Here is an 18,536-nt window from a genome sequence, read left to right as displayed (position 1 = left end):
TGTGGTCCCGGGTCTGTTCTTAATGGATCCCAGCCTTTAAACATTCATTTGACCTCTCTCTCCTCCAAGTCTTTTTCTTTCCATTTCTTAACCCTCAGTTCCATCTTAGCTTTCTAGCTGCTCTCCAAGGCTTCACCTTTTTGAGTGCCTTTTATGTGTTAAATATTGGACTCTGTTGCTGGGCTCCAGTGAATGTTGCTTAAAACACAAAAGGTTAAGCAGAGAGCAACTGTATTGATTAAACATCCATTTTCTTTCCTTTTGTTTTTGTAAGAGCCCTTGATGTTGTCGCTGATTGACAGCCCCACCTGCACACCTCTGGCCCCAGATTCCCCTTGGTAATGTCACTGAGAGCTACAGAGCACCTCACCCACTCCACACAAGCCACAGATCCTTCATGTACAGCTTTCAAAGGAAAAAAAAAAGAAATGTAGCTTTTCTCTTTTTTCCTTTCTTTCTCCATTCCTTACACATATTTTATTTCCAGAAGTCCCTGTTGAATGAGAAAAAGTAAAATGGGGAGAAGAGAAAGCTTTCAGCACTGACCCCTCCCTTTTATTTGAATTTCTTCAGCTAGCAAGCCTTTGAATATGCTTTCAAGAAGGTGACAACCTTGTTAAATTAGCTTTTCCTTCTTGCCTCTCACAGTGTGAATGACCTAAAGAATCCTTCCTGCAAGACTAACAAAATTACACCCATTAGCGAGCTCGGCATGAGAGGCATGGTATGATGGTGGCTTTGCCCTGTTGTCGGTTCATGATAATGACTACATCAGCTGGCTTTGACTCTTCTCGGCTCTTCCCTAAAAGTGTAATATTGCAAGTAATAGGGCATCACATTGCCATTAGAGAAGAGGATAAGCCTCCCAAGTATAGAAGCCAAATGTCCAGTTACTAATACATACCCAACAATAAATGAGGTCAAACAACTACAAAAATTCATCTCCTTCCCCAAAAAGCTCTACTTACACAATCAAGTGGAGCCTTTTCATAATAACAGGGTCATAAGGATGATCACTAGAGTTAGCAGGACTGAGTAGAGTGACCAATGGTATAGGGCACTGTTTTAGTAACTTGAACTCCTCTGTGGCTCCTTTACCAGGTTTTATCCCTATTCTTACCTCTGTTAGTTCATTTTAAACTTTTACAGAGAGAAAGTCTAATCTGGATCAAATTCTGAGTTAGTGTCACTACAATTTAACTAGACAAAAGCTATGGAACAAAGAAATGAGGTGCAAAGCTGGATGCTTGTCTCTCTCTTCCTACACTTATCAAGACTCAAACCTCCAACAGGGACCAATCCAAAGGCCCAGGAATATGATGCAGCCAGTTTTATCAGCTCACAAAAGCTGACAATTTTCAGGAATTTTGCAAGCCAGTTGTTAATCACAGCTATTAAAAATTAACTTACATAAAATTATCATTAGATAAGTTATATTAGAAACAAGAACAATATTCAAAACTCATCACTTTCTAATTATTTTACTACATTTTGTGTTTCTCACTTGTGTTGATAAATTTACTATTATCTACGCTATTGTCATCATCTACAGCTATTGATTCTGCACAGTTAAAATAATATTGTGCATCTACTATTCCATGTTCAGCTTGAAATCAGCCATGGTGGGAATATTTACACCGAAGAAACTGGCAATGCTATAAATCAAAGCTTTATTTATTGTCCTACTGATTGTTTAGACTAGGGTTCAGTGATCTATGGCACAATAGACAAATCCAAGTCCTTATCTTATTTTTGTATTACCCACAAGCTAAAAGTGATTTTTACATTTGAAAAGGTTATAAAGTTTTTGTTATAAAAGAACAAGAAGGAAGAGGAGGAGGAGAAAAAAAAAAGAAGTGGAAGACAGGAGAAGGGAAGATACTGAGACTTCCTTTCCTGGCAGGAAATTTTTATTTTTTTTTTTATTTTTTTTATTTTTGTACGTACAATTTAAAATCTTTAATGTTTGCACAATTAAAAATATAAATGATTTTCAGAGACTTCCTTTCCTTAAAAGGCCCAGAGAGCAAATATATTAGGATCTGTGAACAATATGGTCTGTCAGAACTACTCAATCCTGCCATGTTAGCACAATGGTAGTCAGTGGGTGTGGCTAAGCTTCAGTAAAATGCTGTTTACAAAAGTAGGTGGTGGGTCAGATTTGATTCACAGGCCAACCCCTGATCCCCACTTAGGAAAGCATTCTTGAAGAATCAATTGGCTATATAAATTGATAACAATGGGTATTTGTGTATTTTATGATTTGTAAGTTTGTGTTATACAACCTCTATGTTAGTAAAATTTATAATAAAAAGGCCAGACATATACATTTTTATTGGCAAGCTGGTTGTTAAACAATTATCACTATACCATTGCTCACTGCCTACATCCTCACAAAGTCTGTAATCCATCGTGCTCTCTCCTTTCTCTATAAGCCTTTTTTAAGTGCTTACCACATGCTAGACACAGGAATGGAAGAATTAGAAAGATGAGGTTCATGTTCTTCAAGAGCTCACAATCCAGTGTGAAAGGCCAAGAAACAACAGATAAAAGGCACAGGACAAAGAAACAAGTGCACAAAACAAAGGACTCAAGTGTTCTAGGGCAAAGAGAATGAAGAAACCAATGTTCACTGTTCCAGGTGATTCCCTAGAGAGAAGCTGACTTAATCCACATAGCAACCCCATGAAGTACGTATTAATTTGTCTCTAGATTACATATGGGCAACTGAGATTCAGAGATTTAGTTAATATGCCAAGGTCAAAAAGATGATAAGGGCAGAACTAAAATTCAAAGTCAGGACTGGTTTGACACCAAGATCTTTGTTCTTTCACTCCACTCCCAATTAATCCCTTGTTTATAAAAATAGTGTAATCTTATTCCTGCCTTAATTCACTGCAAAATATGTCTCCCATGTTCTTGCTTAATAGGCTCCCCCTATCTCTAGTATCTCTGCCATATGAGTTTATTATTGCACCAAAAGTCAAAAAGTAAATGATAATTAAAAGTTTTAAAAGAACATGTGTCAATGCAGCTCTGAAATGGTAACAACAGTAGTGAGTTGAACTGTAACCAAATTAAAAGCACTGGCATTAATTAACATTAATATGTGCAGGTGCCTTTTCTCTTTATGGCAACAGTGAGCTCTTTAAGAATAGGAATCCAGCATTCTTTCTATGGTGTCTAGCAGAGGCTGCTCATACTGGTGAATCTGTATCAAAGCACTTGAGTGACTAGGAAGCCTGAGGTTGGAACTGCAGAGTCATAATCTAAGCATACTCAACATGACATGTGTATTACCCACTGGTCTTCTGGAAGGACAATCTTTATCTCTGGAGGGACCGGGAAACCAAAAAGCTAAACTACCTGAATCCTCATCTTAGCTCTAGTAGGAGCCTATTTGATGCAAAGTCAATACATTTATCAGTTCACAGAGATCTAAAGAAAATCAACACTTTCTTAAATGTATAGGGGAAAAGATTTTTCAATCTCCCTTGGAAATTTCTTCTAGAGCAGAGATTCTTAAATTTTGATGTGAATCAGAGTAACCTGGGAGCTTGTTAAAAGTATCTTTTCCCAGTCCACTCCCACATGGTCTGATTTAGTAGGTCTCCAACCAGAATTACACACCCCTGGTTAAGAATCTTCTAGAGTTTCTCAATTCCTATAGTGAATAAAATTTTCCGTCATGCCTAACAAATTGATATGCTCAGATCCACACACTATAATCTACAATTCTGAACTCCAAAAGCTCTGAAGTCTAAACACCTTCACGTAATTCAACTAGTGGCAAAACCTGTTGTGAACTTAACTCATTTGGGGCAAAACCTGACCTGAACTCACTAGAAACTTTTTTAAATCTTGATTTATCTAGTTTTGTGTAGACACGCATATATTTTGCTACAGAAACATTAATGTGATGACTACAAAGTGCTACTCTAGACCCTCTAGGGGCATTACAAAATATAAAATGCATGCTCCATTTTACTTTCCCCAAACCATAAATATTTGACCTATGAAATATATTTTGTTCCAAGCATTTCAGATAGAAGGCTATGGACCAAAATGAAATCCCTTGTAACTTTGGTTACTCCGAAAAGATGGGGGATTTAGAAAGAATAAGGAAGCAAATTTACCAACATTTATCTTTGAGCTGCTTCAGTGTTCCCCAGGTGCCTGATCTTCAGAAAGCCAAAAGCTAAAATATAAGAAATTGCAGTGAACACAAGCTTCTTGGCCACCTGCCTTTGGAAGTTCTGTCATAACCAGGACTATACTCCAATACCCTGTTACTCTAGTGCAGACAAGACCAACTCTTCATCTTTTTTGATGTTCAGTACATTTATCTCATGAAAACATTCAAGACCACATTATAAGTCCATGGGTATTTTAAAAGTTTCCATTAGTCTAAGCCCCTATTATCCAAACCCTTTTCCCAGGGCAGACTGATTCAAGAATACCAGGAAAGTGGACAGATAATAAAGTTGAGTTCCAGTGACTGAAGTATAATCAAGGCAGCAGCACTCCTAGAAAAAAAATAAAATAGGAAGGACATGAGGGTCAAATCAAGAGAAGATGTCTAGATACCAGATGCAGAGTAAATGCAAACTAATTAACATGACCTTCAAAGCCTCAGATTACTTTGTAAGTGCCACTCTTTCCAATGTTCTTCACATCTTTGCTTAATTACTCTTAACTTTACTCAGTTCACCGGAAACCATCCCCCTAACCCACTCCCACTGAAAATAAAACAATTTGTGCATGTTTATAGTTAATAAAAAACTGAAGATTAATCTGGACAAAAGGAGACATCTCAACATGAGGAAATCTAAATACTAATTCATCAAGAACTTATACTTGGAGAGGTTTCCGATGCCCAGACAGTAACAATCTCAAAGAAGAAAAGTACAGGAAAACTCAAGGGAAGAGAAAGATGCAGGAAGAATTAGGTAGAGAGGAAAAGGGAAAGGTAAAAAAAAAAAGAAATCTAGAAATACTTCATGAGTGTCCATTTTTTTGTGAGCATACAGAAAGAAAGAGCTGGAACCTTTGAAAGACAGACTTGCAGCAACAATCCCATAATTTTTTTCTACAGTAGATTCTTCAGGAACTATAGAGACAAAATAATTTGTACACAAATTATAATGCCAGTTATTCAGAGTGATAAATTTTATAGACATATATTCATGTTTATTAATAAATATTACATGGCCAAATAACAAGCTGGGGAAAATTATAAACAGTGATCTATTTTCAATACTCAAAATATTCTAAATATATGAGCATATTTAATTCCAGTTGAGTATCCCCATCATCTTCAGCAAAGACACGTTAGGCAGCAAAGGACTTGTATTTAGGTCCTAGCTAGTCTCCTTGTTATCTCTCTGACTTTTGGCATGATGCCCAACTTCTCTGGTCCTGAATTTCTACAGTTGTAAAATGGGGATGTTAATAACACTTACCTCACACTGTTGTTGTGTATAGCAAATGAAGCAATATAATAGTTCCAAGATGCCAGAGTGTGAAAAATATTTCAGTCTGCAGTAAAATGGGAGAATGATGTATAGATTTTTGATAAAGCTATTTATTCAATAGCATGTCTATCCTTTATTTGGATAGCATACTTTTCCTACTTTTCTGGTGTTAAAAATCATCTTTATGTTATTAAACTAAACTAAAAAGCTGGCAAAGATCTGGCTCTTTCTCTGTATGGTTTTAGTGAATGGCTATTGTTTTGGTTTTACTGCTTTGTTATTTTCCTCAGTTGACAAAATAAACAGCAGGCAATTCAATGTTATTTCTGCAAATGGTTTCTGAACTGTTGCTGATCTTTGAAACCCAAAAGTCAGAGTACCACTAACATAACACATGGATGACAGAGGTCTTTCCATGGACATAAGCTATGTTCACAGAAAGAATCAGCTGTGTTTGAAGACTAGTAGGGACCACTAGAAGGTAGCTTATTTGTCTGAAGAACTAGGAAATTCAAGGAAAAAACTTATTGCGAGATAAAAAATAGTCCCTCAGGCACATCAGTTAATGATTAGTAGTTTGAGTCTGAGAGAGAGTCCAAGGTCAGCCATGTTATCTGCCTCTTCAATTTATCTTTTTCCTGAATAATGCCTGTGATGGCTAATTGTATGTGTCAATTTCACTGGGCTAAGACATGCCCAGATAGCTAGTAAAACATCATTTCTAGATGTGTCTGCAAGGGTGTCTCCAGAAGAGGTTTGAATCCACTACTGACTAAAGATCACCGTAACCAATGCAGGTAGGCAACATTCAACATGTTGAGAGCCCAAATAGAACAAAAAGATGGAGGAAGGATAAATTTGCTCTCTTTGCTAGAGTTAGGACATTTCTCTTCTCCTGCCCTCAGACATCAGAGCTCCTGGCTCTTGGGCATTTTGACTTGGACTGGGACTTACACTATTGGGTTCTCCCAGTTCTCAGTCCTCAGTCCTCTTGGAACTAGACCATCAGTTTTCCCGGGGCTCCCTCTTGCAAATGGCAAAGGGTGGGATTTCTCAGCCTCCATAATCCTTAGAGCCAATCTTTCATAATAAGTCAGCCACTCAGTCAGTCAGTCAATCTATCTATCCATCCATCCACCCTATTAGTTCTGTTTCTCTGGAGAGCCCCAACTAATATAAGGCCTCATTAGGACTTTCAAGAGGGTTCTAATAAAACGAAAAACAATTTTCCCTAAACTCTGTCAGCCACTGGAGTAACAAAAAGGTATTACTGCTTTAAGGCTTGATGAATGGACTTTGACACAAAATAGGGAGAGAATTTCTCCCTACTTGGGTGGCCTTATTACAGAAGTACTAGACAGCAAGGTCACTATATGCTTAGGCAGTGTCAGTTGTGAGCAGAAACACTGATGACTCTGGGAGCACAATGAGACTGGGCTTTCAAATATAAGCTCCTTTGGTGGCAGGCATCAGTAGCCATGGCAACAGAGAGGCGCCTTCCTAATGCTTCTTTTCAGGTAACAAACCACAAACCTTACCAAAACAAACCAAATCTGGAAAGGAATAAAATGGCCAATGCCAACAGTAACTAAGAGGATATCTTTATGAGGACCTGTGAAGGAGCTCCCAAAGGATCCCAGGAATACAAAGGGACCAGGAGACAGTGGCAGCAAGTGGGAAGGGGAATACAGCAAAGAGAGGTAGGGTCACTACTGGAAAAGCACAATTTGTTAATGTTAGGTGGCACTGGGGGAAGCCATGCTTACTCCAATGTCTCTAGCTGTGTGACCATGGCTGAACCCCTGAACGTTTCAGAGCCCTAATTTCCTCCCTGGGAAATGGAGTAATAACAGATACTAATAACTAGCTCACAAAATAATTTTAGGAATTAAACAGGACAACATATTTGAAGGTGTTTCTTAAGTGCTAAAGTGCTATGTATATATTAGTTTTAATATGTAAGAGTGGACTACTACATAACATTCAGCGCAGGGATCCCCTCAGGATTTAACCTGCAGCATATCCACTCCAGAAATCATTGAAAGTGTCTTTAAGGAGAAAGAATAAGGAGGGAATGAGCTAACTTAATTATAAAATGCAATGGAGGGGAAAACCCACCCAGTTATACTCAGAGGACCATTAAGACATCAATGTAGGACAGAAGTGTGCTGGAAGGGAAGGAATATATTGTGTATATCATGGTTATATAGATATCACTTATTCCCTATAAAACCTCTATAAGAAAGAGATTGTCATTGCTGTTTTACAGATAAGGCAAATAAGATTCAGAGAAGTTAAATAGGAAACCAAAGACCACATAGAAAATAGAAAACAAGGCCTAACTTTTTTAACCCAGACATTTCTGGATCTAAACCAGATAGCATTTTCTTCTTTTGTTTTTATTCTTCTTTCTCCTTCTTTTTGACTAAACAGGTAATCCACAATCATAGCAGTTATGACCAAAATAAGATGACCAATAAGTCACTAAATATGTTGCATTAAGTTCCATGCCTTCCACACTTTGCAAGATCAATTCAAATATTTTTGCATATCCAGTAGCTAGCTTTGCCCTCCCACCCCCATAAAAGTTTCTTTCAGATATGCTTGTACTTGAACACTTTCTAAAAAATTTTATTTGGGGTGGTAAATCATTTTATTTGTTTTGCAGTATCCTGAAAGCACTAAAGCAAGATGACTCAGATAAAAAATAAAATAAAATCCCTTCATTATGTGTAAGTGCACCACATGCAGCCTATGTAGGAAGAAACTAACTCAAAGCACATGAACTGAGAATGAAGCAGGAAGTGAGGATGGGAACCCTGTGCAAGGAAAACCACAAGCTTGTGGCTTTCTGCTCTAGAACACCATCATGCTAATGGGATGATGTGGGACTGTGTGTTCCTGCTAGGAACACCATATACCATTATTCAGCTCTTGTGAAATGGGGTATGCAAGGAAGCACATGTGGTAGTAATAGAAAAGATGCAATTCTCCTTGGCTGCTTTTCAAGCTTCACTATTCAGATAATTCGGGGACTTTTTTTTTTTTTTTACTTTGAGAAATTCTCCCAGGACTGGACTGATTATGAGGATATGTCTTGAATTCTGCCAACAGAGAAAACTTGGCTGAACTAGATGTTTTATTTTTTAAGCTGTATGCACTTTTGCTAGGGACAGATCTACTTCCTTCCAATCAACCTTCTCTTTTCAGAAAACAAACTCAGATGCTGCTTTGAAAGAGTTTAAATCTTCCCTTCACAGGATGAAGGACCTTCAGTGTTCTTCCCAAATAAAACCCCCAGTGCTCATTGTCAGGATGCCAAGCCAAATGTTGAAGACAATCTCATTTCTGCAGCCTATAGTGTCTTGAATTAATGGGATAACTTTCTTCCAATGAATTAAAACCTTAAGCAGTTCACTTATTGTTTGCAGTTCATTAAATTGTGTCTGTCTGCTGTGGTCCCTGGGTTCATGCTCAAGGACAAAGAGTAACCACAATGAAGAACGTACAACTTGTTTTTACCAAAGCCAAAAAAGACTTTACAGAATAAGCAAATCTATACTATGGCTTACATGATATCAAGACCACCCAAAAGAGGCTTTGGGAGTATGGAAGATGAGCAAAACACTTAGGTATGAGTGAAGCAGGTTACCACATCGCTGATACACATCTATAAAATAGAGATATAAAGATACCTTCATCCTAGGATTGATACATAAATTAAATGACTATTATGAAAGTTCCTGGCTTTATTCCAGGCACAAAGTGATGCTCAATTATTGCTGGTTCCATTCTTTCCTTTTTTTTTTTTTTTTTTATCTGCCTCACAGGGTTAATGTGAAGATTGAATGAGATCATTGGGTTGGAGTTTTATTTACATGTGAGATATAAGAAAAAAAGGAATTTAAAGAACAAGAGCCCACCCCCAGAGAACCCTCCAGGGTCCAGATCTGAGCATTTCCCAGATCTCTGTGACAGACTCAAATCGCTGGCAGTCTCCTCAAGGAAAGAAGCCAGGGCCATGCCCTTATATATAGCCTTATCAGAGAACCCGAGGGAAATCAATGAAAAGAATTCCAAAATCATAGGTTTTGCCACCCACTCACTTGACAAATATTTGTTGAATACCATATATCAAACATTGTCCTAGAAGCTGTGAATAAAGCAGTGAACCAATGATAAAGCTTCTCTTCAAGCTTACTTTTCAATGAAGGAAGACAAAATATTTAAATGAGCACAAAAAAATACTATGATGGAGGAAAACAAAGTAGAAAAGGATTAGAACAGTTGGGCTTTGTGATTTTTCAATAGAGTGAATCAGGGAAGCTCTCATAGAAGATGTAAAGATCTGAAAGAAAATGAGCCAAAAGGATATTGGAGAGAGATCCAGGAGAAGCCTGCAAAGTCCCTGAGGAAAGAGACTTCCTATTAAGTCCAAGGAACAGCAAGGCACCAAATGTGGCTAGAGTAGAGGGATCAAAGAAAAAAGTAAAAGGAAGTAAGATTAGAGACGGGGCCAGATTATCATGGATGATCTTGGAGACCTCATAAGGAGTTTGGCTTTCTCTTGACAAGGAGTGGGAAGTCACTGGAGGGTTCTGAGCAGAGGAGTGAGATTTTCTGACCTCCTCTTTAGCAGAATAACTCTGTTGTTGTTTTTAAGAGGAAGATAAGCGTGAAAACAAGAAGATAAATTGGGAAAACTTCATACTGTTTTCCACAGTGGCTGTACCAGTTTACATTCCCACCAACAGTGCACGAGGGTTCCTTTCTCTCCACATCCTCACCAATACTTGTTATTTCTTGTGTTTCTTAACTATTCTGACAGGTGTAAAGTGATACCCCTGATGATTAGTGACGTTGAACATCTTTTCATGTGTCTGGTTTTTTGTGGGGTTTTTTTGTTTTTGTTTTTGTTTTTATTTTTGTTTTTGCTCTGCACACATTTGGCTGCTCCCTTGTCATCTCACATAGTTTTGGTAGGGGCCCAATCAATGCTCATTGCTACTCTGTCTCACATCCTTCTCTTCCTTGGTGGTGGTTTCACCCCTTTCTTTTAGTCCCCTGCCAGCACCAATGGTGCACAAAATGTGTGGCATACAATCTTTACTGGCAGGTCTAGCCCTGCACATGCTTTGCCCCTACTTCCTTCACAAAGAAGGTGTATTTCTTTGGAAAAAACTTATCGGGTCCTCTGCCCATTTTTTAATTGAATTATTCAGGGGTTTTTTTGTGTTGAGTTGTCTAAGTTTTTTAATATATTTTGGATATTAACCCCTTACTGGATATGTTATTTGCAAATATCTTCTTTCATTCAATAGGTTTGCCTTTTTGTCTTGTTGATGGTTTCTTTTACTGCACAAAACCCAACTGTCCATCAACAGGTGAATGGATAAAGATATGGAATATATATATAAAATGGAATGTTACTCAACCATAAAAAAAAAAAGAAGAATGAAATCTTGGTATTTGCAACAATATGTATGGACCAACAGGGTATAAAGCTAAGTGAAATAAGTCAGTCAGGGAAAGAAATACCATATGATTTCACTTATGTGTGGACTTTAAGAAAAAAAAAACAAATAAACAAAAAAGAGACAAACAAACAAACAGATTCTTAAATACAGAGAACTGGTGGTTGCCAGAGGGGAGGGGAGTGGAGGATGGGTTAAATACATAAAGGGGGTTAAGAGTACACTTATCTTAATGAGTACTGAGAGAGATATAGAATTGTTAGATCATTATACACCTGTTATATTAACATATAACACTATGTTAATTATACTTGAATAAAAAGTAAATTAAAATAATTAATTTTAAAAAGAACATAAAATGGGAGTCCATTACCATTTGCCACTGATAGAAAAACTGGAGCATAAAGGAATGATTTATTTTCCTTACATTATAACAGAATCTGGACGAATTAGTGAAGAAAACATGCCTTTGGTAGAATTCTCTAAATTGATTTCATCATCTAAAAATCCATCATCATTCAAAAAATAGTAGGGAGAGGGAGGAAACTCTGCACAAAAGTCCATCATTTAATTATTAGGTTACTGCTTGCTCCTGAGATAGCATAAATTTCTTTTCTATGTATAGGTAATCTATTTAACCTACCAGGTCTTTTGAAATAGATACACCTTTGTAAGAGTGGAAATTTACTCTCAAGTTTTTGTTATTAAGCACTGTATAATGTTTCTTATACATCCAAGTATTGTTACTAAAAAGAGAAGAAAAAATAAATACCCTCCAATGGGGGGGGGTGATCTGATCTATATCCAACTGACTAAGTTCTCAAATGTAAAAACAGAGAATGACGGAGCCAAATTCAACACTGGTTAGAAACAAAGGTTGGGCAGAATAGTTGAACTATTCTGCAGGATAGGAGGAATACAGTGTGCACAGAATCCAAGTTTAGAGGAAATAAGTCTCAGAGACAGAATGACATTTTCCAATTTGAAAGACCCCAGGAATAATCAAAATGCAGATGTATTAAGTAACTCACTTAAGAGTTAGAAAGAACTTGGGAGCAAAGATAGTCACTGTTATGAAATTGTTCAGGCAAGAAGCATCCAGGAAAGAGAAAGGATCAATAATGAAGATTTCTCTGTATGGAAAACCAAGAGAGTTTCACCACTCAGGAGAATGGGGGCTGCTTTCAGGAGAGTCCAATCTGAATCTGATGGTAGGGCTGGAGAAACTAGAAGGAAAAAGCCTCTTGTTTCTTCATGACTAGGAATGCCTTCGGGGAGAGCTCTCTTTTGTGGCTGAGGTTACACCATGCCAGTGGAGAACTGTGAAGCTAAATAGAGCCGACAGTTAAAGCCTGATATTTTTATCAAGCTGAATTGGATACCTCAACTCCCCGCTCATACCCAGAATTCCTTTATCTGGTCACAAAACTATTTTTAGACCACTAAGGACTGACAAAACAGGTACAATGGTTTTCTTTCTGTGGAAGAAAGATACCAGTAATGAGTAATGCATAAGCCTCAACAACCTCAGGGCACTCATAGCTAAATTAAAAAAATCTTTGATGGGGTTGGAGGTAGAGATGATGATGGAAGTTACCAATAATGGAAAGGAGTAAGTACAACATAGAAAAGTAAAGAGTAGATGCATTGGCCCTTGAACAACAGCTTTTGAAATGCGCAGATCCACTTACCAATTTTTTTTTTATCAATACAGTATTTTCAATATTTATTTTCAATAAATGCAGTTATAAATACATTTATATTATGGTACCAAAAATGTGTTTTCCTTATGATTTTCTTAATACTATTTCTCTTTCTGCAGCTTACTTTATTGTAAGAATATAGTACATAACATATAACACAAAAAATATGTTTTAATCAAATGATCATGTGATTGATAAGGCTTCAAATCAACAGTAAGCTATTAGTAGTTAAGTTTTAAGGGAGTCAAAGTTATATGCAGATTTTCCACAGCAGGGGGATGGGGGCATTGGCACCCTTAAACTCTGCATTGTTCAAGGATCAGCTATACCTTAGAGTCTACAGTTTGGCTCTACGGATTAGAAAACCCTCTGCCACTCATTAGTTTTATGACCTTAGATAAATTACTAAACTACTCTGAATCAACTTGTTCAACTGTAGAATGATAATAACAACTTAGGGGTGGATGATAATTATGATACATAAAGCACATTGATTGTACTCAGTACATCTTCAATTCCTTCTTTCACTTTAGTACAAGTAATACCTGATCACATATATATAGTCAATGATTAAAATTACAAAATTTCAAATGACTGTGTAACTGGGTTAATGACCACAGTTATTTTTATTATCTTGAGTCCACTATTAATTCATCTTTAAGTGAACCACAAAACTTCTCACAACCCATTCATTAATTCAATAAAAATTTATTGAACTTACACTACAGGCCATGTATCACATGAAATGCTGTATGAGATAAAGAGAACAATGTTGTTGTTTCTGGTTTCTTTTATAAACACACAGCCTACAGGCATATGAACAAATAATCACCACACTGATAATCATGACCATAGAAGAATGCACCAGAGAGTTCAGAAGAAGGAACAAGTAATTCTTCCCAGGGAAACAATGACTGCCTACATTTATTGAGTACTTACTATGCACCAAACAATATTTTAAATATTTTACATGAGCCAACTCAGTAAACATCACAATAAGACAGTGAAATAGTTACTATGATTATTTCCATTTTGCATATCAGGAAACTAAGGCATACGGAGTTCAAGTGTCTTGTTGAAGGTCACATCTAACAAGATCAGGGCCACGATTTGAATCCTATATTCTGGCTCCAGGATCCATACTTCAAAGCCTGCAGTGTCCTGAAGACATTGATGAATACCTTATAGAGAAGGTGACACTGGAAACAGACCTTGTAGAAAAAGCAATCTGTAAACCACAGAAGTGGGGATCAGTGTAGTAGAATGAGGGTATGGAAGCTAAGTGTTTGATGATAACTAACCAGTGTATATAGCCAAATGGTGAAAACAGACCAAAAACTGGCAAGAGCCAAGGCTAATAAACTTGCATGTTAAGTTACTCTCCCTAATTATTCCCTCCCAGCTATTCTAATACTGGGGCTCCTTTCAGTGGCCCTTCCTATATCTCCAAAGTTGATCTTCTGTCTTCCTCTGTGATGCCCTTTATTTAATTCCATAGGTAGCCTTATTGCTCACCAGAACAAATATCCTATTAAGGGATAATAATGAGACTATCCATCTTGGATAAATAATATGCTTTAAAACACCAACTGTTTGAGCTATTTGGATGACCACCCAACCCTGGGTATTTAAAAATGATACCAAATAGGGGCGACTGGCTGGCTCAGTGAGTTAAGTATACAAATCTTGGTTTAAGCTCAGGTCGTGATCTCAGGGTTGTGAGATTGAGCCTGGAGTTGGGCTCTGTGCTCAGCACAAAGTCTGCTTGAGATCCCCTCCCCCCTCTCTCTACCCTCTCCGATTCATGCTCTTTCTCTAAAAGAAATAGGTAAATTTTTTTAAAACAAAAATTTCCCAAGTATTTGGCCATATGTTTATGATGGCCACATTTTTGCCATAGCAGAAGAGGCTACAGTGTAATTTATTTACTATCTCAATGGAAAGCTATTACCCAATTTTTCCGTGCACTTTCTGAAGGGTAAAAGTGAGAAACAAATAAGGGAGATGCTCACTTTATGAACTTTGGAAGCCCTAGTTCTAGGGGATTCCTAGAGAGGAAACTTCAAGGAAACAGGCATTAGCTCCTTCTAATGTGTCTGCATCAGGCAATTTTTGCCCTTTGCTAAATATCTTCCAACACAGATTATGAGAATGCAACAAAGAATTATGTGAGGCAAAATGTTCAGGACTGTTGGCTAAATCACATGCCTGGATAGCATCCAAGGTGGTGCAACATCACTCTTTACTCATGTGACATCAAGGTGAGAACATCTATTCTGGGAAACAACCATGAAAAATATAGACAACTTAACTAAACTTGCTCTCAAAGGAAGGCAGGGAACTGAAGGAGGAACTCAAAAAATCATTGACATTGAGAGAAGGGTTTTTAATTCAGGGTAGATAAAACTTGAATTAGTTTTATAAGCTGAAGAGGATGCTGGGGGCGGGCGGGGGGAGGACTTGAAGATACACAACAGAATGAGGCTAAGAGATTGAGCAACACATAAGACAAATGGCTCAAAATTGGTGACTGAAGATGTTTTATAGGAATGGAATAAGAAGACAACTTCCCCTGATAAGGGAAAAAAGAGAAAAAGATTCAGAAAGTGAAGGAAAGACTGCTAGAGCGGTTTCCTGACGGCCTCATCTGCTCACTACATCCTTGTTTTTGTCCTTCTCTTACTCCCAATGTCCACTCACCACCTAGTTCTGTTGATCCTGCCTCCAAAGTGTATCTACAATAAAGCCACATTTCTCCATTTCCTCTGTCACCACTGCAATTCAAGCCACAGAGGTCCCTAGCCTGGATCCCTGCAAGAGTTTTCCAGCTGTTTACCTACTTCCTCTATTAACTTCCAATCCATTCTCCCTGTAACTGCTAGAGAAAGATTCACAAGTGAAAATTGATGCCAGTTCTCCCATAGCTCCTTGAATACAATAAAAATCCCTTACTCTGCCAAACTCAGATCACCTGTCACAATTCACCTCTCCAGCCCAATTTTATGTCACTCTCTCCCCCATCTGTGTTCCAATCATGTTGATTTCTTTTCCATTTTTCAAATATACCAGGCTCCTTATTACTCAGGACATTCTGAATGCTACTTGCTCTCACCTAAATGCTGTTTCCTGGCTCTTTCATTTGTCTGTGTGGAGGGTTCCTTCTCTTTCCTGAAACCTCAAGCTAAATGCCTTCTTCTCCAAAAAAGTCTTCAATGACCAGCTTGTCCAAGGAAATTCCCACCATTGCTCTAAAGCAGGGATTGAGCAGATGGTAGACTGAGGAAGCTGCCTGACTTCCAATCTCAGCTTCATCACTTATATAACCCCAAGCAAGTAACTTAATCATTCTCCACTATATGGGAATAATATGAAATAGTTATTTCTGGTTGTGACAATTAAAAGAGTTAATAAGCATAAGAAACTAAGAGTACCTGGTCCTTTCAGTTCTCAGTAATGACTTACTTCCCTCTAACACTTTAGTCTGTACTTTGGTGTTTCATACTTACTAATTTCTGTTCATGTATCAAACATTGTGTTTCATGTTTACTGTATATCATATTTACTCTTCACCTACTGTTTCATAAGGCAAAAAATTAGTTCATCCACTATTTCCAGGAGGCAAAAAAGTAGTCCATATCTCTATACAATCCTGGTTGCTCAGTTAATATTTAAGGAATGGAGAAATGAATAAATGAGTTACTATTATACCCAATTCAGTGTGTAGGGTCTGAGAGCCCATGCTGTTGTAGAGAAAAAAAATCTGACTAATTAACTATAATGATCCACCTAGGTAAGAATGCCTGAGAGGCCAAGAAGGGTCTGAGAGATAGAGAACATAGTAGTTCCAAAGAATGAAGCCATCATCATAAGGATCCATATAAGGCTCAATGAGGGTGAGAGGGTATCAGGTGAAAGAATGGGAAGTTGTGGTAGGAAATGAAGCGTCTCAGTCTTGGGCTGAAGATAAAATCAAAATGTAGTTATTTCTATCCTAATGACCATGGTTAGAAGATGAGAGTGATCAGAGTTGAGAAAACCAAGAAAGGGAGAAGACCAATACAGTGGAAGAATTCCTGGTATGGAGTTAAATTCCTTGTGTATCAATGGAAGGAAATCAGGAAGTAAAATACCAAGCAAGGTGCTAAGAGTAGAAGTGACAGGTTAGTCAGTAACAGCAGTGAGGATAGGAAAGAAATGATCCAGGTGGCACCTTTGACTTTCCACAAAAGTAGAAACTTGAGTTTGAGGAGTGTTGGTAGAAAAATCATCCAAAGCAGCAACAAAGAGTGAAAAAATTGCCAACACTCCTTCTCAGCCCAGTGAGTTCAAAGAAATGGGAACACCGTGAAGTAGAGATGACAAATGAGACAATCCAGAGCAATGTATTAGTGAAAGAGACAGGCAAAATGTGGAGGGTGTTTGGGTCTTGGATGGGTCTGACCGATGTCAGAGTTGAAGAGATTCTAAGATGGTGTAATAATCATACTCCCTGAGTTTTGCCCTCTGCTCTAAGAAGGATGAGGAGCCACAGGCTTTTTAACATAATCCAGATACTATTTCTGGTAGAATGTGATGCATCTGCCCCAAGGCAGAGAACCACCTTAAGCTTGCTCAATGCCTCTCTCAATCTCAAGTCTCTCTTCCTATTTTCCTCTGGCTCAGAGGTGACACAAATATCCTGCTACAATTTGATTGAAGTATCCTTCCTATAGGCCTCCCCAGCAGATATCAGAAGTGAAAGGGCAGAAATCAAGTCCATATTTAGGAAGGAGAAAGCACCAGAAGCTACTGACAGCATCATAACTCCCTAGGGGAAATCGGAGGCTAAAATTTGTCTAAGCAGATGCAGGAATTTGCCATTTTTCTCATCCTTCCTCACGTGCACTGCTTGACAGCCTCTTCAGATCAGAGCCAAGACTGCAGCCTGCATTGGCCAGATCATGGGGAATACTTGGGAGAAATACTAGTGCTCAGCCCTCCCTCATTTTGAGCACTAGGTCAGGTGAATTACTTCAAATACATGCAAGGCCCTTCTGTTTCCATGGTAACTGCTCTAAGAACCGTAACAATGTCAATCATAGAAACGGTGAAATCATAACTTGAACCCATCTTGCTGACAAAGATATCTTGAGAAGTAGCCACTGCTCAGTATCAGACTTCTGCCTCTCATTTGGGGAAGAATGTTTTGTTTACATCCAATCAGTTATGGGAATAAGGGGAAATGGTGGTTAGTCATTTTCCTTCTGCTTCGCTGGGTCTACCTCTGTCTGTATTTTGCTGATATGCTTGTAACTCATTTTCCCTGCTTGAAATTATAGATGGAACAATTCGTTTTTCTACCTCTCTTTCCTCCATAGGTGTAAGCACTTGAAGACAAAATATTGATTTTTTCCATGCACTTAAAAAAACCAGCTTATTCATTTTCATTATATTGTGCCAGTTATTTTAATTTCTTAGTGTCTATTTTGATGAAGCAACTTCACAGTCTCTAAAAATGAAGTTCTAATCCCGGGGTGCTAAAATAAGATCCAAAACCTTTTCCTTGCCCTGAGAAATGGGGCAAATATCTCAGTTGACATATTCTTGCATGAATAGAGAAGTTAGGAGTAATTCTCCTTTCCTTCCTTTTTACCTGTGCAAAAATCTACCCTCTGGATTCTAAAGTGATCTCCCATAGAAGTCAAGTTGTAAAATCGCATATTCATAACATCTAGAACCTACATGATAATTTCCACCAAAAAAGGTATTCTGGTACATTAACATGCAAGATCTGTTGGCGGTTTTATTTGCTTGGTTTTATTTTTTTAATGTAAATTTTAAGACACTCTTGCCTTGTGTAATATTTTTATCTTCCCTTTATACTATAAAGAACTTCAAAGCAAGAA

At 37.8% G+C, this 18,536-nt stretch overlaps 1 protein-coding gene across 34 annotated transcripts in view; it reads right to left on the bottom strand.

Moving 5' to 3' along the window:
• The window catches only part of LOC144322592 (uncharacterized), a 300,251-nt gene that overhangs the window by 198,810 nt on the left and 82,905 nt on the right, over positions 1-18,536 (bottom strand). For 15 of the 34 annotated variants that reach the window (XR_013388228.1, XR_013388217.1, XR_013388216.1 and 12 more), the window contains 3 exons: positions 5,463-5,538; positions 4,461-4,526; positions 4,137-4,198 (listed from right to left, as the gene is read on the bottom strand). The exons of 13 other annotated variants lie outside the window; for them this stretch is intronic. The gene's annotated coding sequence lies outside the window, so the exon portion shown is untranslated. Of the gene's footprint in view, positions 1-4,136; positions 4,199-4,220; positions 4,527-5,462; positions 5,539-18,536 lie in introns of those variants that run through there. 6 more of the 34 variants (XR_013388222.1, XR_013388235.1, XR_013388214.1 and 3 more) reach the window with 3 other exon arrangements.

This window comes from Canis aureus, chromosome 10 (assembly GCF_053574225.1).
Source record: "Canis aureus isolate CA01 chromosome 10, VMU_Caureus_v.1.0, whole genome shotgun sequence".
In the NCBI taxonomy this organism is placed as follows: Eukaryota; Metazoa; Chordata; class Mammalia; order Carnivora; family Canidae; genus Canis; species Canis aureus.
This window is presented reverse-complemented; position numbering and strand designations above follow the sequence as displayed.